Source organism: Alosa sapidissima, chromosome 16 (genome assembly GCF_018492685.1).
Source record: "Alosa sapidissima isolate fAloSap1 chromosome 16, fAloSap1.pri, whole genome shotgun sequence".
Classification (NCBI taxonomy): Eukaryota; Metazoa; Chordata; class Actinopteri; order Clupeiformes; family Clupeidae; genus Alosa; species Alosa sapidissima.
The window spans coordinates 21282078-21296737 of NC_055972.1; the positions used below are offsets into that span (position 1 = coordinate 21282078).

A 14660-nucleotide genomic window follows, 5' to 3' on the forward strand; every position below is an offset into this window, starting at 1 on the left:
GAAAACAGCAGGGCAGAGGCTCAGCTGATCTGTGTGTATGTGTGTGTGTGTGTGTGTGTGTGTGTGTGTGTGTGTGTGTGTGTCTTGAGGCGGGCTCAATGCCTCAAGCCATCTGGCGAGTTCAAGCACACAAGCTGTGCCAGCTCAGGGCTGTTCTACTGTCACACTGCACAGAGTCAGACACTGTAGTGTGTACAAGGCCATCAACATACACCTCCCTCAAACACACATGGAAGAAACCACTTCTCCTTCCTCTCTAGGATGACCTCTGTACGATTATTTTATTTTCTAATGTTTGCTATTTATGATTGGTGTTATATAGGACTAGGACTGCACTGCACCATGCCTCTGTAGTTGTTCATTGCAGTAGCTACAACAGTAGGAAGGTATTCCGCATGAATCAGTGACACGCTTTAGCTTTAGCTTGCTCGTTTGAAGTGTCCGCTCTCGTGACAACTGCAGCTGAGTCCTCTGTTATGCTAGCCCTGGCTATCAGCCTACACAGTGTTTCAACTCAACACAGCTATAGCCTCACATCAGCGTGTCTGTGTTGGCATGTCAGTGTGTGTGTGTGTGTGTGTGTGTGTGTGTGTGTGTGTGTGTGTGTGTGTGTGTGTGGTTTCATGGCAGGGGCAGATTTATAGCTTTTGGTGGAACTGAGGATGAGTTTGGAGCACGGTTTATGACTTTGTTATGGAGCGCAGAGAGCGGCCGCACATTAGCAGTCCTTTAAACAAAAACACGTGTCCTCCGAAGACGAGTCACGGCAACGCTCTCCGTCTCCGCTCCGCTCCACGCCAAACATTAGGTACCTCGGCCCAGAACATCGTATGCGTCAGTAGTTGTTTACCACTGTTGAATTGGCTAATTGCATTTCTGCGACATCACTCAGCAAAACACTGGACGCCCTGTGAGCTGCGTCTGAGGGCCATTCAAGAGTGGGTGTGCGTGATGGGCTTTTCTCTGGACTATTCCATGCATGAGACAACACTGCAGTCTGTGTCCATCAACATGACCTCATCTCCAGAGCCAGGAGGGAATCATTGTGATGGTGAAAATGTGTAGTTCATTTGCACTCTCCTGAACTTGCCAAGCACTCTCGCTCTCTCTCTCTCGCTCTCTCTCTCAAACAACAACAACAACAACGCCCATAGACAGAACAGGACATCCTCTGTGATGAATGTCAGCCTCTGTGTGCCCCTGGGATTTCATCATCAATACGAGACAAGAAGAACTCTGACAGTGACATGGACCTGTGAGACTATTGATGATCAGCTGACATGCTGACCTCATCCGTTCTACTCAATAGAGTCCAGATGTGACCCGCTCTTCTAGTGCCTAAACCACCACTCCTGAAAGCCCTGACCTCACCCCCACCCCTCCTTCTGCAATTCCAGTCTTCAACATGGCCAGGGTCAAAGGTCGATGACCTTTCTAACTCTCACCTCCACGGAAGCCTGACTGTTTCCTTGTCTGGACTCCTGTTTCTGATGTGTGGCCTTCATGCTGCAGTAAAAGACCCCAGCAAGTTTGGGCATCAGGTTTCCCTGGTTAGAGCTGGAGCAACAAAGAGTGAATATAGATGTGTGGGGGTAGTGAGAAAGAAAGTTGGGATGGGCGGGGTGGGGGCGAGGGGTGGTGGTCTGGAGTTCAGATAAGATCAGATAAGATCCTACTGCAGAGCTGCTGGTGGCTTACTTGTAATCTCTTTGCAATGTGTGGGTAAACACAAGTAACGCATAACGACCAGCCTCCAGCCTGACCCCACTACATGGAACACCTTCATCTCTGTGTGCACCAACAGCAGTCTCGCTGCAATACCCAGGATCCGTAGCAGTGACAACAGCATTGCTGTCCCTTGTAGTAACATCTCACAGTTAATGGGACTATGAGTCTATAGGTAAGGGCCAGACACACTGGGCTTTGATTACTGGGTTTTATTACATGGCTTCTATTCTAAAAGTCAACAGACATGGATATTACACTACATGAGGAATATTAATGTGCTCCAAGCAAATTATATAATAGCAATTTGTCATCATGCATTCACTTCATACGCCACCATCTCAGTCTGCAATATATTTATTTCATGACAGAGGAGCTATGAGACCCTGATGATGTCCCTAAGGACAATCCAATATTAACCAGTCTACATGAAAGTCTGTTAACTGTCAAACTCTCTAGCCCTCTTTAAAAATTCACCACTGGGCCAGTCTCTCTGTACCTAAGCTAAGTGCATATGTGTGTGTGTGTGTGTGTGTGTGTGTGTGTGTGTGTGTGTGTGTGTGTGTGTGTGTGTGTGTGTGTGTGTGTGTGAGAGAGATAGAGAGAGTGTCTGTGTGTGTGTGTGGGGGGGGGGGGGGCGGGGGGGGTCGGGGGGGTCTGTCACTTGGCAGTCTCAACCAACTCCGGACCTCTGTAGGTGATGACAGGCCAAGGACACCACGACCACCACACCCCACCCCTCCCTGTGACTAAAAAGAAACACTCTGCACAGGAAAACTCCTTTCCACACACTCACACACACACACACACTCACACACAGTCCAGTCCAATCTAGTCCTCCTATCCCTTCGCCTCCACCCTGGCCCGCCGGACGGTCCGCCTCTTCAGCTACTCTCCGCTGGCCGCATTCCTCGCCCTACGCAAATGTTTACTCTCCTAATTAAAGGTCAAGCACAGACCCAAGCTGCCATCAATTACCCCGGTCTGAGAGAGAGAGCGGCGAAGAGGGGTACTGGGTGGAGTGGGGTTGGGGTGGAGTGGGGGTAGGGGTGGGGGGTGGAGGTCATGATGATGTTTACAGCTAAACGGCCACAGAGAACAAACTCACAGTGTGTTTACGGGGGCGCACAGCTGCGGCTAACAGATAAGTTCTCCGTTCCTGAGACTCAACAACTGGAAACAGGTGGGCGCTTTTTTTTTCTTTCCTTTAGCGTCAACCGTGTGTCACCCTCCCCCACCCCCCCCACCACCCCCAACTGCCAACACTCGAGTTCAATCCCGTACTGTGTGGGCTGAGCGGCAGTCCAAGCTATCAATCAGAGGGGTTTGGGGAGCTGCCAGATGGCTTTTTTCTTCCGATGGTGGGCCGGAATATGGCCACCTGTTTGAGGGCAGAGTAAACCAAGACTGGAGCTCAATGCGGAGATAGTCTCATAAAGCGTAAAGGCCCAACATTTAGCTCACCAGTCGGCGCCTGATTCCTGCCACTATACGTGGGAAGGAAGAGAGCAGGGAGCAGGGGAAGCGAGGAGCTTCAGGGGGGGGGGGGGGGGGGGGCGGGCATAAGGCTGCCCCTACAGCCCCCTTAGCATGACATTGCTCCCTGCTGCTGAGCGTGCTCCGGCACCTTAGGAACGCTTGGTACGCACAACGGGGGGAAATATGTGCCCACCGCCACCGCACCCAGCGCTCTGTGAGGATTCCATGGTAATGAGAAACAGGCCAGGGAGCAAGCAAATGGCTCACTGCCTCACTCACTCTTCACTCTCCTTCTCATGTATTCCCTATTCACTTGCTCCCTTCCCCTCTCTCTCACTCTCTCTCTCTCTCTCTCTCTTTTTTTTCTCTCTCTCCATTCCTCTTCCCCCCATCATCCCGATTCCTCCTTCATTCTTTTACTATTTCCATAATTCTGTTTGATTTATGACACGATGAGCGTGACGCTCGTTCTGTCCAATGATCATTGTTATAACTAAAGCCGTGTCCATAAAAGGCAGCCTCGTTAACCGCGTAGTAATGCCAGTCTCGCTCTCGGCCCTTCTCTCTCCTCTCACGCAGCCAGCCGCGGAGGCGAGCAGGTTCACTCCCAGACGCACCTCAGCAGCAGCAGCACCACCCTGCACCACCCTACCCCAGAATAACCTCTCATTCCCAGCCCTCGCATCACCTCGCGTCCTTGCATTACCCTGCTGCACCCAGCGCCCAGGTAACTTTACCCATTCATTCTGCCCACCGATCAATACTTCTACATCTCTTCTAATTTTCAGCATTTTATGTCTTTTTTCTTTTTGCTGCTGCATTGGATGGCAGAACACTGAGCAAGGCCAGCAGTGAAGGGCAATGCCCCCTCCACCCCAGTCATAGTCATACAGTTCTGCTGATGGACCCCCAACACACACACACACACACACACACACACACACACACACACACACACACACACACACACACACACACACACACACACACACACACACAGACAAACACAAAGACAAACACACACACAGAGACTGACTATCTCTCTCTCTCTCTCTCTCTCTCTCTCTCTCTCTCTCTCTCTCTCTCTCTCTCTCTGAGAAATGAGGGCTGCTGTGTGGGTTCACTAAGACCTTCCCTTAGGAGATTCCAGCTTAAAGTCTTTAAATCTCTGTAATGTGTCTCCACGAGAAGGATAGGATTGCAACTCTAACTGAGTCATCAGATCCACAGCCACATCTGTGAGGGATGTCTCTTCGAGGAAGAGGGGATATTCACAATAAACAATGACCACAACTAGTTAGCACTGTCCCACACTACAGTTTAATACAGCCTTACATTAGGAAAACTCTTTTCTTCTTTTCATCATTCTTTATTTGTCCAAACAATATGGGTTTTAAGGGTTGCTCAGCCATACATGGGTCTGATCACTAACACTGTTTGGGCCCAGTGGTGCTGGTACCTCTCACTCTGACACTAAAAGAGCTACAGTGTAGATTGATGTTCAGGAGAAAGTTGTGTATCTTTGAACCAAACACGACTGCATGTGGTATTTCTTGCTGATGAAATCTTCATGTCCCACTCTCTCTACAGAGGAGCTCCTCACTCCCCTGGAGAGTGTGTGTGTGTGTGTGTGTGTGTGAGAGAGAGAGAGAGAGAGAGAGAGAGAGAGAGTGTGTGTGTGAGAGAGAGAGAGAGAGAGTGTGTGTGTGTGTGTGAGAGAGAGAGAGAGAGAGAGAGAGAGAGTGTGTGTGTGTGTGTGTGTGTGTGAGAGAGAGAGAGAGAGAGAGAGAGAGAGAGTGTGTGTGTGTGTGTGTGTGTGTGTGTGTGAGAGAGAGAGAGAGAGAGAGAGAGAGAGTGTGTGTATGTGTGTGTGTGTGTGTGTGTGTGTGTGTGTGTGTGTGTGGTGTGTGTGTGTGTGTGTGTGTGTGTGTGTGTGTGTGTGTGTGTGTGTGTGTGTGTGTGTGTGTGTGTAGGCATGTATGTGTGAGTTACAGAAGTACCTATAGGTACACTCTAGCCATTGCTGTTTATTCAAACATGGTGCAATAGCAACCAAGCACAAGAGTATACAGTTTTGTTTCCATGACTGTGTGTGTGTGTGTTCAGTGACCTGAACCATAAGAGTGAATCATCTGGTCCTCCAAAACATCCAAGAATAACCTCCCCCCCCCCCCCCCCAACCCAAACACACACACACACACACACACACACACACACACACACACACACACACACACACACATACACACACACACACACACACACATACACACACACACACACATAAAACTCTCATACTCCACCTCTGTCGCCTCCCCTTCCCATCTGGCAAACAAGACTTGCTACAGGGAAACACACAGAATCCTCTGCTTTGTAAAAAATCTCTGTTGAGAAATGGCATCCCTGCCATGAATATCCAGAAGAGAAGGAAAGACGACAACAGGACAACATATCAGCATATTGATTTCCCCCGGGGGAATATTAAAGCATGGATCTCTGACAAGCAGCAACTCCAAGACCTGAGAAGAACATGATGTGAAGAGAGAGGGAGACAAAATAAAGAACGAGAGGGAGAAGACCCCGAGAAAAAGAATGAGGGACCAAAAGAAAGAACAATAGATAGTTAGAAAGTGAATGAGAGAGAAAGAGAGAGAGAAAGAGAGAAAGCTCGCAACTCTCGCCAACAGTTCCATTCTTCGAAAGTGCCCACTGACGTCACTGGCTTCCTAAACATTCGGCAATCTATTAGCCCTGGCATGAGGGTGAAAATTAACGCAGCCATCCTGGGACACACTCCGTTGCCGTTGCCGTAATAGCAGCCTGAGCCATTACTTCACATTCGATCATTTCCCACCCTCACATCACATGCAGGCAGGCTGATAGCTGTTCTGCTTTTGCTGCAGTTCTCGAGCCCTGTGAGGAACGGAGAGGAGAGGAGAGGAGCAATCAAGAGTCCACGCCGTAAATTCAAATGCTTGTGTATCTCAATGAGGCTCTAATCAAAAGGAAAGTCATATATTTTGTTTTTGCCCTGCCGCATCTGCTGAATCCTAGTATTCATTGTCGTATGAAATTACATTTCTCTACTCTCATTTACGCCCCAGATGGCAAATTCCTTTTTAAATGAACAACACAGATGCAGGCAGTTGATTTAGAAGTTCCTTTTTTTACATCTCTCCCGCTCTCTCTCTTTCTGTTTACTTCTCTTCCTCCCAATCTCTCTCTCTCTCTCCATGAAAATGGCATCTCTCTCTCTCTCTCTCCCTCTCTCAGTCCTCGATGTCTTTTTCCCCGCCTCAGTCACTGGCATTGCGAAATGAATCAAAACAACCACCTGACAAGCAGCCAATTAAAGCCTGAGGAGACGCCATGGCTCTCTGTAACTGCGCTGCCCCACTGATTGATGGGCGCCGGGCCCTGTGGTTCCGCGGAATCGCTGGTGTCGGGCCAACTGTCACGAGGCTGGCCCTGTTATTGATGGGCCTCCACAGGGCAAACTCACCCAGGCTCTCTCCCAGTCTTTCCCCAGCCCCACTGCTACAGCTATGCCTGCAGAGGACTCGTGGACGAACCAGGCTAACAAGAGGTGCCTTCTGGGAAAAAGTAAGTACTCCATGGGTCTTCATCAACTATTAAATGCTTTTTTATTTTAAAGATTTGTTGGTACACTTCAAGGGAAAAAAAAAAACATTCAGTTCATTTTTTGGAAAACCAACAGCAAAAGAACCTATCAGAGTGTTCCCTGTAGAACTTTTAAGGATTCTTCCATGAAAACAAACCAACAAGGACCACTTAATAATTCTAAAAGGTACATTTTACTAGGTGAAAATGATGTCAAGTTCCCTCCAACCAGGTTTCAAAGCTTCACAGCACACTAGTGACACTGACTTCATTGCCATCCCACTGTCCCTGTGTTCATTACATTACATTACATTACATTTAGCAGACACTTCTTAACCAAAGTGACTTACATATGTCAGCTATATTACATGGGATCACATTGTCCCCGGAGCAACTTGGGGTTAAGTGCCTTGCTCAAGGGCACAACGGTGGAAGCCGGGAATTGAACCGACAACTTTCAGGCTACACGCTAGCCCAGCTCCTTAACCACTACACTACCACCGCCCCTGTCGTAAGTGTTCACTTACGACACTCGCACTCTCCCACTCAACTCTATCACTTGCACTCTCCCACTCAACTCTATCAACAGAAAACCCAAATCAGTGTTCATGCGTTCCATTTGTACATGCTGACAGCTTGTGACAACTCATAACTTGTGAAATGGCGTAACTTCCTTGTCTTGAGAACTCGCCATGAACTGGGGGTCCTTTGACTTGTACGAGATCACTTCTCGTCAGATGAGTTTAGGAGGGTGTGCCATTGCGTCATTTTTTGTAACTTTTTGTTTTTTTGGACAACTTACTAATTCTAAGATGAGCGCATTGGACAAATGGATCACACCATGTGTCCTGTACTCCATCAACCAGTGGGAAAAGGCAGCAAAGTCGAGTGGGAAAGCATCAATTCTCGCACACAAATGTGGCCTGCAGCATTGACAAAAATTCCTTCGAATTCTGTGTGCAGCCAGGTTCTGGTGTGCTCCACGTGTCACATGAAGATTCACTGCAAACTCATGCGTGTGTTTATTTGTGAGGTTATCTTCAGGAACCATCTGAGGCACCTTCACAGTAGAGATTACAGATATTAATTATCCTTATTGCGTAACCCTATGAAATAGACCACGAGGAGCATGCAACTACAGACAGCAGCTGAATCTGTCTCCCCACACGGCTACAGACGGGCTGCTCTGAGCTATTTCAATTCAATCTCTTCTCATTCAGCAGTACAACAATATTGCTTTTATTATTATGCTCATATATAGAATACAATACACATTACAGAGGCCTTTTCGCAAGTGATGATTTCCTAACACACACCAAGTGCTATGGGGGGAGAATCATATCACAAGGAGATTGACTCCCTGTGGTGGACTGCTTCTCTGCTTTCATTTGGCCTGTGAAGATTATTTATGACCCAATCAGAAAAAGGTCCCATTTTCAATCCAGGAAACAGCGGCGTTTATTACCAGTGGTCTAGGGAGGAGGGACTGGGTGAAACGGAGGCATCTGTGCAATGAGAGAGAGAGGAGGGAGGACAGAGAGTGTGTGTGTGTGTGAGAGAGAGAGAATGTGAGAGAGGGAGAGAGAGAGAGAGAGAGAGAGAGGAAGAAGGAGAGAGGAAGGGAGAGATATAAGAACCTTTACTCTTTTGATACCTTAGTACCATGTACAGTATCGCACAAACAGGCAAAGTACCGGCATTTAGGGGCACACAGAGGAAAGGGAGACATTTTGGCTCATAAACTCCTCTGGCTCCGTGGAAACGCCGGGGCGACAGGCTGCCTCCCCGCGGTGCGCGAGCCATTAAATAACGCTGAGGCGACTCATCGGCACAGATCCCGTCGGGGAACATCCCCACACACACACACACACACACACACACACACACACACCACGCGACATCTGTCTGATAGCCATTCTAATCTTTGCCCAAGCTCACTGTCTGACAGTATCAATGTGATTTGCATGCAAAGCCTCTCTCACACACACAAACAGCAGCAGTGGTGCCAAACTGTGACAGTGTTACCAAAGCACAGCACAGCACAGCACAGCACAGAAGAGGTCTGAAAGTGATTTCAGTTCTGGCTTTGTTTCCACTTAAGGCGGATATTCAGATTCTCATGTCCAAGTTCATATTTCTTCACTCTGCATACTGTTCTTTTCCATGCAGAGGTTCAAGTTGGACAAGTTGGTCTTTTTTTTTCTTCTCTTCTTTTTCGTTCTCAGAGAACGAGAACACAAAGCATGAAAAGCAGGAGGCGGGGGGGGGGGCACTGAGAACTGCTCTGGGATGAAAAGCATCTGCTAAATGCATAAAAGTAAATGGGAATGAATCCGTTCTGCATGTGCAACCTGGAGGCTGGTGCCAAGAGCACAGAACTCTAGGGCTAGTGTTGATCTAGGGAAGGCTGAGAAAGCGGTGTGGCTTGGCCAGACTGAGGGGTTAACCACTAGAGGAGGTGAGGGTGGACGAGATGGCGGTATGGGGGGGGGGGGGTTGCCAGAAACACAACCCCAGCAGCTGTGTCTATCACTTGGCTCCCCACATTCCAGATTTACAGCGAATCAGCAGCGTGGAAAGACAAATGGGAAGAGTGTGTGTGTGGGGGGGTGGGCTCTTCGCAGGGAGGGAAAACACAGCTTTGAGAAGCACAGGGAGGGAAAACACAGCTTTGAGAAGCACAGGGAGGGAAAACACAGCTTTGAGAAGCACAGGGAGGGAAAACACAGCTTTGAGAAGCACAGTGTTTTTAGCGCAAGCAATATCATGACCATGAGTGTTTGCATGCTATATTAGCACATTAGCACATATGCATAACCCCTCCCTCCATGCAACAGCCGAACTGTGGCCACACTTATACCTTTTCTTAAAATAGTTATATATATAGATATATACATATATAGACTTTATTCTTGCACTGTTGCACTGTTGGACTTACTCATTTGCACTATCACCATGACACTCACTCACACAGAGGACCTTACCGTACCTTACTATGCACAGAGAATCACAGGCTCAGTCCCTGCCTCAGTCATTGCAAGCGCCTCTTGATTGATTAATGACCACTATGTGGATACTGTTTTTAGAATTGATTTAGATTAAGTGTTAGTTAGTATAATTTGTATTTTAGTATATTTAGTATATTCTTTATCTTCTACTGTCCGTATTGCTTAGTTGTGTTTTTATATTATATACTTTTAATTACTTTTTCTGCTGTTAGTGAATGTGTGTGTGTTGTCTATATGCTACTGAGACCTTGAATTTCCCATGGGGATCAATAAAGTATCTATCTATCTATCTATCTATCTATCTATCTATCTATGAGTATGATGATGAATGCACATGAGATGTAATGAGAGCTGTCCTGTCTACCCTGAGATCTCACGGTGAGCAGTGAAGGGTTTTGGACTTTTTGAGCTCACTCAGCTTGACACTGCTTTCTGTACACATACACATGCAGAGAGAGAGAGAGAGAGAGAGAGAGAGAAGTATGTGCACAAGGAAATAGACAAACGCTGTTACTCACACTCACAGACATGTGTGTGCACTGGCACACACATGCACATGCACACACTGAGACACACGTAGGTATGTGCGCACATAATTTTGAGACGTTTCTGTCTCTGTGAGCAACAATAGGGGATCTTGTGAAAAAGACTTCCATATAGGAGAGGAACATAAAATGAAACTGACTGGCCTGCCCTCCCTGAGCTCACACACAGTGTAAGAAAGACCCAGCAGGTACAGTAAGTGGGTCAGACTTAATCCTGCCTGTGACTGAACACCACACAGGGAAGCGCAGAGCCCAGTCAGGAAGTCCCTTAACACCCCACTCTGCTCCGTCTCCACGTCAGCGGCAGGGTGCTGCACACTAGCAATGTCAAGGTCATTGGTTTAATTTCCGCGGGGGGGAAACAAATGCGCTCAAATAATGTACTCCATGTCCAAGTCGGCTGTAAATCACTGCACATTAAAGGGGTCTGATCTTGAAAGCACATAGCCTGTGCAAACCATTGAATCTCTTCACTGATGGACTTTGTGAGAGGTGGAACAACCATGTCGCTCAATCGGTACTGAAGACGCCTGAGGCCACCCTTATTAAATGACCAGGGCATCCAAATTACACAGAAAGTGTTGGTGTGCAGGCCATTCGTCTAGAATGGCCTGGCGTTAATACAACATGTCATGCGTTTGGCGGAGCTGGAATCAACGGTGCACATCTGGAATTGATCGGACACAACTTAACACATCTGATGTTCCCTGTAGTGGACAGCCAGTGCACAGGGTCATAGAGGTGTACTTCGGCCACTGACCAACAGATCAATCAACCCCCCTCAGGACACCACGTTGAATCGGACGCGAACATGCTGACGGAGCGCTAGCTGATAACAAGTCTCAACAGAAAAGACGGTATTGTTTACCTCGTAAAGACGTATGAACAGGACATGCGCAAACACTCCACACGGGAACGGCACACGGGACGGCATAGGCTACCCATACATTCACACACCAGGTCAAATTACATAAGAAGTGAGACTTAATTAAAGGGTGACATAGGCAAGCACCACAAGCGATTAATGAAGGGTGATTACAATGCGTCACAGTGCTTGGCTTTTCCATGCACTATTTCTCCGGATATAAAACGAAATCCGAACCTAAAAACGTTGTCACGTAGCGAAATTTACAATGGTGTCACTAATTTATCTTTTCCAAACAATCACTAAGTTAGTGTATCCATTTTATGTAAACACAGTGAGCGCTTCTATTGAAAGCAGAGAAGGAAACGGGATAGCCTACTCACCATTCACAATTATGTTTAATTGCCACAAGTCACCAAACTCGTATATTTCAATGAAGCGAAGATAGGCTGAAGTGCCTTTTCAACTTTCATCTGTGGGCATGAAACTGTCTTGTTTGGATTGTAGTGAAACAATGTGTCACACACTACCTTTTATTAGTTCAGAAAATTAAAGTTGTTTCCACATAATTTTCCAGTGAGCGCACATCCAAGCGAAGCAACGTTAGAAAACTGTAAAAAGCAATAACCCCTTCCTCCAGCCCCATGCACGCGTACAATGTGAGTAAAATTCCACTACGTGTTTACACTCTATAAAAGTAATAGCTTACACTCATATTTCAAATAAATATGTGCCAGTGTTTAGGCGACATTACTTACATACTAGCACACATAACTGGCGTTATTTTCATGTAGAAGAAAAGAGAAGCATGTAAAGAAAAACTTACGTTCTCGGGACTTCAACAAGGACTACGATGCAGTTATTTCCGAAACCGGGTGATTTTTGCTACACTTTCTTTAATCAAGACACATGCCAGTACAGTCCAACAAAGGCATCATCATGTTGAACTTCTACTGAAACCTTTCACGGTTTTATCCCCGTCACAGCCGACGGAGACTGGCGATACGGGACTTCTGCTTGCCCAGCGCGCGTACTGATGGAAGAGATCACAGCAGACTGCCTCGGTCGCTGCTTCCCGAGACCCTGCCCCCCATCTGCAAGCATGTGTGTGCGTACGTGTGTGTCGGTCCATGCATGTGTGCGCCGCCGCTGGCAGAGCGCGCGAAGCATGCTCTCATCGGATGGCCAGCGCTCATCTGGAGCGACAAGTTTTCGGGTACGGGCGGGGTAGGGGAAACAGAGGCAGGGGGAGGACGCGCTCTAACGGCCGGCATGTAAGTTACTCATGTTGGTAAAGGTTAATAGGCATTTTCCTATGATTTCTGAGAATGAAACAGGAGTGCAACATGTCATGTTGCAATGTGCCATCTTCAAATAGCACGTTTGATATTTTCTAAAGTCCACCTGCAGCCACGACACCGACCATATACCTTTACAAGGTGCGTCAAACTGATTTCTAATCTGAGCATCTAAAGGTGTATTCACCTTGCATGGCCGCCAACAATAAAGAGCCCATTTGTCCATGGGCACGACTCCACCGCTGACACCTGTCTCATTCAGAAATATTCTCTCCTCTGAAAACACCATCTGCGGCCACACCGACTCAGGCGGTGCCCTATGGAGCAAGCACGGTGAGTCATCGACTTTGAAATGAGAGACGTCATTGTGTTCGCGTGGGCTTGAGTTTCAAGGGATGGAAGAGACTAGTTTTGTGTATGTGCATGAGCATGTGTGTGTGTGTGCCGCATTCTATGATTTGTCCCCGTAAAATAAATGTACTTCTGCTGCAACAGCAGTATTCCCAGAATAACATGCTGCAATCAACCATAAACGATTAGAGCTTCAATCCTGTTCGCTGGCGCAATTTACAGTATGGAACTTTTACAGTGCATACCAGAGCCATGGATGAACTCCTGGTGACCTGTGCCTATAAACCCTGCTCATCATTTTTTTGAATTCCTGCCAAACAAATATTACACCTCCCACTTCTCAACATAACCTATAGACCCTTTCAACAATAAAAACAAAAACAATGCTTGAACGTTCTATTTGGGCCCCAATCTACTTCCTCTGCATTAAGATAACATATGGAATGTTCAAAAGGAAGTCTTGTGGGGCCAACTATGATGCTGATAATGGAACTCTCTTGAAAGGGTCCATAGTATATTCCTGTCATTCTCCTTCTCTCTCTCTGATAGTCAAGTCAAGTCAAGTCAGTTTTATTTTTAAAGCGCATTTAACATGCACATAGTGCAACCCAAAGTGCTCGATGAGTACATGATGATGTATGATACACACACAGCTGCAGTTGCATTTGCATGTACACACACGCACACACACACAGTTGCGCACACTTCACTACTTAAATCACTTCCATGCCTCATTAATATCCCGTGCAGGCCCATCCCCTCTTTATGGCTGCTGTGCTAATATGATCCGTGCTGAAATGGAAGAGAGCAAATGGGCTGTCCTCCAACACATCTCCATGGATGGGCATCTAAGGAGAGGGGCGCCACATTCCCAGTTCAGGAACCATATCAGGAGGCAGGATCAGTAGATAAAGGATCAGTAGGATCCAGTAGATAAAGACCCCTTATGTTTCCCTGAGTTGTTATTGTGTCCCCCCAGTGTATATGTGCGTGTGTGTGTGTGTGTGTGTGTGTGTGTGTGTGTGTTTGTATGCATGTGCATGTAAGATTAACATTAGCGTCTCTGCTCCCCCTCCCTTAAGTCATCTGGCTGCCACGTCTCAGAGGTGATGTAATGGATCCTCACTGTTCTGCTATCTCCTCCTCTGCTGCCTGGGCCTCGCCAGTCTCCAGTGCTCGGCCTGGACATCCTCACGGAGGATGTGTGTGTGAGGAGGATGTGTGTGACATTTTGTATGTATTTGTATAACTTAATTTGCAAAGTTTTGTACAAAATACAGTAATACACATCATGGCTGAATTGCTGTGAACCAAAATAGTGTTAGATAGATAGATAGATAGATAGATAGATAGATACTTTATTGATCCCTAGGGGAAATTCAAGGAAATGTGTTAATGTGAAAGAGAGCGAGAGAGAGTAATAAATGCATGTAAACTTAGATGATTTTTATTTTAAACTGTGTGTTTTAGGTGCATGGAAATGTCTGTGTAAATGACAGTGGTGAGTTTGCATGTATTGTGTATCTGCACATGTGGACATTTGTGTGTGTGTGTGTGTGTGTGTGTGTGTGTGTGTGTGTGTGTGTGTGTGTGTGTGTGTGTGCGTGTGTGAAAGAGAGAGAGAGAGAGAGAATGTGTTTATACTGCTAATGCCAACATGGGGAGGCTTTAGACTTGCTAGTGGTTGTCCTCACCATCCAAAACTCTCATTCTGCTGAGCAGTCACCTTTAACCCACAGACCCTGCATGACATTCTTTGACTGAACAG

At 47.0% G+C, this 14660-nt stretch overlaps 1 protein-coding gene across 1 annotated transcript in view; it reads right to left on the bottom strand.

Moving 5' to 3' along the window:
- Positions 1 to 12395, bottom strand: part of lzts2a (leucine zipper, putative tumor suppressor 2a) — a 72701-nt gene extending 60306 nt beyond the window's left edge. Inside the window, 1 exon segment of the mRNA XM_042066745.1 lies at positions 12070 to 12395. The gene's annotated coding sequence lies outside the window, so the exon portion shown is untranslated.
- Between the last annotated feature and the right edge of the window lie 2265 nt (positions 12396 to 14660).